An 8634-nucleotide genomic window follows, 5' to 3' on the forward strand; every position below is an offset into this window, starting at 1 on the left:
ACTTAACATTTTATCACACACCCCGCTTTTTCTGTTCCAACTGCAAAACTCAAAGGAATTTCCATGCACAGCACCAGGACTACAAGGACAAAGTGCATTTCCAGCCAGGATTTAAGGTCACAGTTGGACACAGCTTTGAACACGAAACTGCTTTTCCAGAGGTGGATCCTGAAATCAAGCTGCACAAGTTCAGGCACACCCCAGCCTCAGGACCACATTCCTGCTGGTTCAGGAGCCCCCATCTGGGAAGACATTGGAGGGATGCCAGAAAGGATATACAGAGCATATGCCACGCTCTGGGGTGGCATCCTAGGCTAGGAGAGCTGGGGCAGTTCAGGCAGGAGAAGAGAAGAGGCTGGGGAGACATTATTGCAGCCTTTTAGTACCTAAAGGGAGCTTATAAAAAAGAGGAAGAGCGACTTTGTATGCAGGCAGAGAGTGGAGACAAGGAGGAGTGGTTTTAAGCTGAATGACAGGAGATTTAGATTGGATATTAAGAAGAAATTCTTGGCTGTGAGGGTGGGGAGGCCCTGGCACAGGTTGCCCAGAGAAGCTGTGGCTGCCCCATCCCTGGAAGTGTCCAAGGCCAGGTTGGACAGGGCTTGGAGCAACCTGGGCTAGTGGAAGGTGTCCCTGCCCATGGCAGGGGGTTGGAACTAGAGAACCTTTAAGACCTCTTCCAACCCAAACCATTCTGTGATTCCATGAACCCAGTTTTAAGATTATTACTCATTTGCAGGTACCAAGCTTGCTTTTGTTTCATGCAAGCAGTCTCCTCACCAGTAATAACAACCACCACCACCTGGTTTCCGAGTTTCTCTTTTGTACCTGCAGTTGTGGGCCCATCTTGACAAGACACAAAAACCTTTCAGCTCTAAACTTTGCTCCTTCAAAACTTACTTCTCCCCAAACCTCAAAGCCACTGTTTGGACTACGAGAGCAAAACAAGGACTCAAGTATTTCACTGTTTGCAAACATAGTTTAATATTTTCCCAAACATCTCTTCCTCAAAACACATAGTTTACTTCAGAGCAATCAAGTCAGTAAGTGCCTCCAAAAAGCAGCCCTGCAGTCTAAAGCTTTAAATTACTCTGAACTGGTTTTCTGTAAAACCAGAAAACTGTAAAACTGCCAATTAAAGGCACTTCCAGAGCTCCATCTGGAAAAGGTTATTGCCCTCTCTTCCTGTGCAGAATGATCACAGGTCCTTACAAAGCAGTGACTTTGCAAATCTGTATTAAGAGTGCAGGGAAACTTAAAGCAGTTTAAAAGCTTCCACTTCACATACTCTATGGTTTCGTGATCTTGGCTGTTCCACTGCTACCTCTGCAGAAGAAGCATCTCTTCTGGAGAAATTTACTTATTCAAATTCTTTAAACAACACACTAACTTCTCTGAGAAGCTTTATGCTGGACTGAGTGTCCTCTCTTCCTCTGCATTAGAGCCAATATAAAAGTATAAAGTCAATGTTAAATCCGTGTCGTGTGTATGTGCAATTACATTAGTCAGAACATACTCAATTTGGGTCAAATTTGCTGCACAGGATAGTTTAATAGCAGTATTAATGTCCAGTATTAATGGCTGTGGTCTCAGGGCTTCCCAGTTTTTTTGGACGGCAGTGTTATCCCTGATGGGGCAAAACACCAAGTTTTTATTGTGTGCTCTGGGGATACCATGATTCTGCAGCATTAGCCCTTCTTTCATTCAGGGGTTTTTTTTGATTTTTCAACAAAAAAGGTTAATTTGACTATTTTATGGCCTCTGTAAGTTAGTACTTTAGTAGGCATGTAAAGATTTCTCTTTTAGCTCAGCTCAAGAATTGCCTACGGGAAGGAGACACAAGCATTTGCCTTTTTATAGAAACAGGAAGGTGCCAACGTTGTTCTGCTGTGCAGTTTTGCTACACTTAAAACTGAGAGAGGCAAACACATATTTTTGTCTGAGGGTATCTGCCCATATCCTATCACTTCTGTGAAGGAATGTGGGGGAGAGTAACTGGATGTGAGAAACAGGACTGGCCATAACCTGTTTGCTTTCAGAGATGGCATCAAGGCCTGGCAGGATCATCTGGCTATAAACCAAAGCTTTCTACAATAAAATTAATTGCAGTACTTGATTTGCAACACCACAGAGCTTAACCAGGCTTTTCTTTTGGGTCTCACTGGGACCCAGGGAATTTCTCCAGCACCTGAGCTGTGAGCCAGAATGCAGATTACACTGTAAAGCCCCTGCAAGACAGTGCAGAGGGTGGGTGCTGGTTCAGGACCAAGCTTTCCATCCCCTAAGCCCAGGAGTGAAGCAAGAGCTCTGCCAGGAACCTGCCGTTGATTTTCACAGTTTGTTCTCTCTCCCAGCCTCTCTATCTCACCAGTTCCTGGTGAGATAAAATGTAAACCCCTTCTGACCCCTCAGGATGGGAGTACAGGAGTCGTGGCTGATGTTCTGCAGCCCTTTGGGGTGTGAGGTGCTGGCTATCCATGTCCTGCAGCCCCCATCCCACAGCAAGAAGTCTGGCTGTTCCAGCCTTCAGGGGCAGGAGCTGAGGGTGCTGGGACTGACAGGTGGGGCAAACAGCAGCTGGGAAAAGCTCCCCTTGCAGGTGATTATGCCCAAGGGCGAACAACTCCATCTGGTGTGAGCAGATTTGTAGAGCTGATGGTCAGGGGCGTGTGGGATCCTTACAGCTTGAGAACTGAGCAAAATCAACACGCCTGTGATTGCTAAGTGGTACACTGCTGAGTGGTCAAAACTACTCAAAGTCCTGGCAGAATGCACTCAGAGAGGGTAAACACTGGCTTGACTCCCTCTCTCCCCTCCTTGCCTTTCCTGTAAGAGTTTATCCCAATGTGAAACAGCTTTTTGACATTTTCTCTCTCCCCTTGGGCAAAGGCGAAGACTTAAAAAGGAGTGGAGTTAGCAGCAGAGCAGGCTTCTTCCTCCACCTGATTGGTTTCTGGGTGAAACCTTCAACTAAATGCTGAAATTCTTAGAGATCATTGCAAACAGAGATAAAAACCCCGTGGCTCCTTTCCTTCAATTCAACTGAATGCCACAAGGACCAGGCTCACCTTCCCCTGCTATGCACCCTGCCCACGTTGGTCCCCAGAGGGGAGCCCCACAGGTCTCTGCCCACACCAAACACACAGTTACTGCTCGGCCAGTGCTCCCAGACAGAGGCTTCTGCTCTCAAAAAACAGCACATGCTGCCCCACTGCCTTCAGCCAAACTGCGTTTCCACAACTGTGTTTTGTGTGGCTCCTGGTCCTGTCCACACATGACAAATAAACTGCTGGAAGGTCTCTTGCACCAAGACCCTGAGGGGCTCAGCCAGAGGCACAAACTTGTTTGGCAGCCACCAGCTCTGTTCTGCTGATCATGCACTAAGTTAAGGGCACCCAAAGTCCACGAGCTACAAGCCCATGATGCACTTCACAGTTTAGACATTAAGCAGTAGCTTGAGACAATTTTTTTACACTCTATCTCATCCTCAAGGCCCCAGTGTTTTGTCTCTGTCACCAGTGCAGATGTTTAAGTCTCTTGCTAGGTCTTGGCCAGCATTCAGAAGTTCAAAACCCTCTGCACATCCGGACTGTGAGGGTCTCTGTCCCCAGGAGCAGCGGGGTGATGGTACAGGATGAACACGTGGCACTACAGACCAACACCAGCACATCTACCTGCAGCTGGCAAGCAAGATTAAAATGCTTTCCCAAACAACTGTGCACCAGCACCACGAGGATGTGCCCCTTTTCCAACAGGTCTCAAGAGCAAGTACTCAGGGTGGTCCTTTCTGTTTCAGGACAGCAATTGCCACCCGTTCATTTTATGTCACACTTTGTCTCTCTGGTGAGAGGAGAGAATCCTGTGTGTGTTGCACAGGATCCAGCCTTAGCACAGCTTGATCCTTCAGCTAAACTGATACAAATTTCCTCTTTAGTGAACACACAAAGTGGCTACGGGACACACTTTTAAGGCAGAGGGGATTTTCCAAAGTGCACAGGTGACTGCACGCTTCAAAAAAACCCCTACCTTCAGTGGCTTCCACTATAGCCTCGGGATCAGACACTTTTTCAGCTACCTCAGGGAGGTACAATTCTAGTTTGGTTTTTTTTAAAAAAAGGAATTTAGTACAGTAGATGCCAATTGTTACAATTACCATTAATCCAGATGAGTTATATATAACAAGCTCTGAAGAAAATGTCAACAGCATTGTCACTTGATTCATTCAAGCCAAGCTTTTGTGCTGGAACCACAGGAAACAACTTTCTTCAGAATTCTACAGAATTCTGCCTTCTCATAAAAGTCAGTTAAAAAAAAATTTATTGCAAATTAATGGTTAACTCCTTATCAGACCACTCCATTATTTTGTATATCCACTTATCAATTATTTTAGACACGGTATAAAAACCTCTCCTTCACTAGAAACAAAACAACCAAGAAATCTCACAATGAAAGACTCCACAGCGAGAACTGATAGTATTTTGGAAGACCAGAGACAGTATGGCAAACGGAATTATAAGAGCAGAGATCAAATCACATTTTATCAGTCTGGCCCCTCTATTTGGAATAACTGCTAATGATGCCTGTAGAGATGACTAGTGTGAAACTGGTTATCCCAGAAGAAAGGAGAGCACCCATGCCTTGGCAATGAATCCTGTAATAAAGCTAAGAGTTAGTATAGAGTTGAGATGTGACTTTCTGAAAGAAATGTACATTAAACAAAATCAAAAAGTAACCAAAATCATTTTCTCACTGTGCTGGCTGAAACACCTGTTCCTGCTGACACAGAGAGTTTTCATCCTGGTGATAAAGGTGCAAAGCTGGTGAATGGCAGTTTTCAGGTTGCCCCTGGCACTCACCTGGATGAGGTCAGACCTTGCTCGGGGCACATCAAACTCCAGAGTGGCTCCTGCAAACACTGATCCCCCAAAGCCTTAACCTGGAATTCTCTGGACTGTACCACGGTCACATCTCCGGCGGGGGTGGTGTCGGGATGTCCCTTCCAGGGATGTCACAGGGACCCAAAATGCAGAGCCTTGTGCACTCCTGACAGACAAGCTGCCTGTGAGCTGTGACTGCGGCTCTAACTGTGAATGAACTTTTAAAGGAGGAGATGAAGCCAGGCTGTTTGGCAAGAGCTGCAGGAGGGGGATTTTTTTTCTGTAGGGAAAACAGAACAGATTAATGTGCATCACGAAAAAAAAAAAAAGTTACATTCCTTATTAGGCTGCAGAGTGTTCCTCACTTGCGTAAAGCCACCACTCTCAGTGCCTCTGCCTCTGTCCCTGCCGACACACCCGCCCAGAAGAGTCCCACACAGCTTTCGTGGGATGCAGCTGGATGGGGCAGGAGATGCAGCAGAACCCGGCGGTGGCTTCGTGCCCAGAAAATAATACATTTCTCTGTGCTGTGGCAAAATAAAATGTAGGACACAAAGAAATTCTCAGTAAGAAATGGTTTTGGCAAAACAAACTTCTCCCCATTCTTTCCTCAGCTTCAATTTCCTTTTGGGTAAATCCTAAACATCTGGATTAATTTGACTCGAAATTTTTTCTCATTTGAGGACAATAACACTCTTATTTTACCATTATGTGGCTTTTATTCATACTTCAGTAAATGTAGGCCAATTTTTAAACAGGAACCATTTCGAAATGCATTACAAAATTTCATCTATACCAGTAGTTTTAAATATTCTCCCCAAATTTGCTTCCTCCATTTAATCTTCATTTTAGCATAACTAGTCATAAGTTTCCAAATAGGTCCATTCCTTTTCCTAAACATTGCTATTGAGCAAATCTCTTATTTGCCTAGAGGAATTTGGATCTCAGGGGATGAGTTACATTCACAAAGTACCCTGAAGATGATTAAGTAGCATCATAAATTTCGGTACTGCAAAGTTTGCTGCAGGACTGTTTGCTCATTTACCCCAATTCCTTCTGAAGGCACATTGAAATTTGGAGTGAGAGGCCCTGGAAGCTGCCACTACAGTTTTAACATCTCATGAGTAAAAAGGTCCTATGTACTAAGGCCACGTGTTTCCAATTCCTGATTGAGTAAGTAGACTGAAGTTTAAATCATAATAAAAAACTGATGCCCCCCTATATATTACACACATGCTGTGATTCATTTGCACAGATGAGGGAAGAACATGAAAAACCCCACATGAGTACAAAAAAATTCCAGTCTGCAAGCTGATAATAAATATTCCCAGCTTATAAAATGTGTTCTCACAGTATCTGCCTTTGCTTTGATCCAAGGTGGAACAAAACCATAAGAACTCTTTCATACAAGTGATGTAATCCAAGAATTGTAATGGATTTTGCTGGGCTGAGGAGGAGCTCTTGCTGGAAGTCTTGTCAGAAGCAGGAATTCCTTTGGACAGGCAGCAAGGTGAGCCACAGGGATGGCAACCAGTGGCAACCAGACAGCTCTGGTGTGACTGCAGAGCTTGTATTTCAGTGGGGCTATGGCCCAGCACTCAGGGACATGCTCACCCAGACAGTGAAAAAAGATCTCACTGATTATGGGCAGTTTAACCTTACAACATCGCCCCTGAAATCCTTGGATGATCCCTGCAGCCTTTAGCTTCCTTGTTGGAGGTGTCCTGAGCATCATCATCATCACCACACACTCCTCTAGGCTGGTTTACATCCATGACTTTGCTGCATTTCCCAGTGTCCCCGGTTTCCCCACTGCTCTCTTGCACAGCCTGTGAAGATCCCCTGAGCAGTGCCCCACCACACTCTCTGCTGCTCTGAAGTTGCTGCTTTCCAAACCTCCCTCATCCCACACCCTCATCAGGCAGAGCAGAGCCCAGAGCTGTCACTGTGTGTAAAGACACACCACAGAGCAGATAAACAGCAGAACTTTTTCCTTCACAAGGCATTACATCTTGTATACCCCACGTCTGTAGGTTCAGCACCTTGTGCTCAGAGCCCATCCATACCTCCATAAATCCACGCCCTCCCATACATGGGACACTTTGCTGTCTGCACAACCCTGCACCCAGCAGCAACTCCAACAGCCCTCGAGTCCAGCCACGGGCACCACTCCTCACCCCAGAGCAGAGCCCAGGCTGCAGCACACGGCCTGTGCCAGCCATGCAGGGTCACTCACAGCTGCAGAGAGCACCCAGCTCTGTGCTGCAACCCAGCAGTTTGTTACGTGGCTGCCAAAGAGATCGAGCGGCTTCTTTGTCCCAGGCAGTGCCCTCTGGCTCTGCTTTCCCGTAGGGCCGTCACCAGGTTTGACAGCAGCACACACAGGGCTTACCCAGGCAGTGGGCAGCACTTCTGAAGAGTTATTGAAGAGGTTTAGAGGTGTCCCAAAAAAGGATGCTAGTGGGAATCAGCATTAATTGTGGCTGCAAGAACCACAGAATCCTGGAATGGTTTGGATTGTAAGGGACCTTAAAGCTCCTCTAGCTCCAACCCCTGCCATGGGCAGAGACACCTTTCACTATCCCAGGTTGCTCCAAGCCCCATCCAACCTGGCCTTGAACACTTCCAGGGATGGGGCAGCCACAGTTTCTCTGGGCAACAGGGAATAGAATAAATGACCTGTAGTCATCAGAGAAGAAGCTGTTCCTTTGGGAGAAACTTGACCCTTCATCGCAAGCGATAAATGTGGCACATTTTCCATTTGCATCTGGTTCAGCTCAGAAATCTGAACAAGGCAGATGCATGCAAGACCATTACAAACCTGGACAACAACCAAAGCTGGTGGTAGCAGCAGAATTTGTCCAGGCTGTGGTCCAAAGTGCCCTGTTTTATTCATTCAGCACCTGCAGCATCCAAGCCATCTAGAACCAAGAATTGCTCCTCTCTTCCCACCCAGCCCTGATCCAAGAGAGCTACTCTTATGGAAACCCTCTTCACAAGAAGGATGTGATACCAGGCTCTTCTTCACATCAAGGGGCTTTTTGGTTTCAGTTCAGTCAGGTCCAGGATGCTTTGCTCCAATAGCTGTTCTCATGCCTATGAGGGAGTCATTACTGCAAGGTGTCCAGGTGGCTTTGTCCCACTCATGACTATTTGTCACAGATGCCTGCAATGTGCCCATCACCTTGGCACCTGGCAGTCCACTGCCAGGTCTTGTGTCCCACCAGAGCTACATTCATCTATTATTCACTCAGCTTCATGGGGCAATTTATTAATAAAACATTAGGTGGTTTCCAGCAGAGATTCTACTTAAATCGTACATGTTTACTCTACTCTTTCTGATTTAAGCAGTTTTGAACAGAGAAGAGCCCAAGAAGCAGAATCTGAAAGCTAACCAAGATTCACCAGAAACTTTCAGAGTTGTGTATCCAGCTGAGGTCTGATTCTGCTCAACAACAGCATCTTGAACCTGGATCACTCATCTCTTGCATCTTGGGATTTTGATCATAGGTTCCTTCATACTTTCTTCCAAAGCATAGATGACAGGAGGGCTTGGAGTAAGGGATCAGTCCCAGCCTGATGGTTTGCTGGCAGTGAACCAGCACAGGACTAAGTTAAAAAAAGACTGTAACAGGGCACAGAAGGGGCTGTGCTTTACCCCTGGCCGTGGCTGCCAAAGCAGCTGAAGTGTACAGGGCAGGACTTATCCCCCAGCCACCTTAACCACAATCATAAAAATTTCTAAACCTTGAGAAAT

At 46.2% G+C, this 8634-nt stretch overlaps 1 protein-coding gene across 2 annotated transcripts in view; it reads right to left on the reverse strand.

Annotated features, from left to right (window-relative positions):
* LOC108499014 (calpain-5-like) overlaps nucleotides 1-5050 on the reverse strand; it is a 54363-nt gene extending 49313 nt beyond the window's left edge. For both annotated transcript variants that reach the window (XM_017818404.1, XM_017818394.1), the window contains exon 1: nucleotides 4857-5050. The gene's annotated coding sequence lies outside the window, so the exon portion shown is untranslated. The remainder of the gene's footprint in view (nucleotides 1-4856) is intronic.
* Nucleotides 5051-8634: the final 3584 nt, after the last annotated feature.

The sequence above is a fragment of the Lepidothrix coronata genome, unplaced genomic scaffold (assembly GCF_001604755.1).
Source record: "Lepidothrix coronata isolate B3197 unplaced genomic scaffold, Lepidothrix_coronata-1.0 Scaffold2, whole genome shotgun sequence".
In the NCBI taxonomy this organism is placed as follows: Eukaryota; Metazoa; Chordata; class Aves; order Passeriformes; family Pipridae; genus Lepidothrix; species Lepidothrix coronata.